Here is a 240-nt window from a genome sequence, read left to right as displayed (position 1 = left end):
GTTTTTCTCACAAGAAACCCAAGAAGTTGACCAACGGGGTTAGTGCAATTTTTTTGGCCTGCCATAGGTGCAGGTCTTAGTAAAGGCTTTGCAGTAGAAACGAAAATGGGGATTTGTGTATTTTTCCGAATTTTGGATAATTTGCTGTCCACTTTTAGTTAGTACCATTCCTTTTCCGTTCTTCAGTCCTCCTCTCTCCCTCTCTCTCTCTCTCTCTCTCTCTCTCTCCCTCTCCCCGGG

The sequence above is a fragment of the Dipteris shenzhenensis genome, chromosome 10 (genome assembly GCF_047967505.1).
Source record: "Dipteris shenzhenensis isolate YYH24624 ecotype China chromosome 10, Dip_SZ_1.0, whole genome shotgun sequence".
Taxonomy (NCBI): Eukaryota; Viridiplantae; Streptophyta; class Polypodiopsida; order Gleicheniales; family Dipteridaceae; genus Dipteris; species Dipteris shenzhenensis.
The sequence above is the reverse complement of the archived record's forward strand: the minus strand, read 5'-3'. Positions refer to the sequence as shown.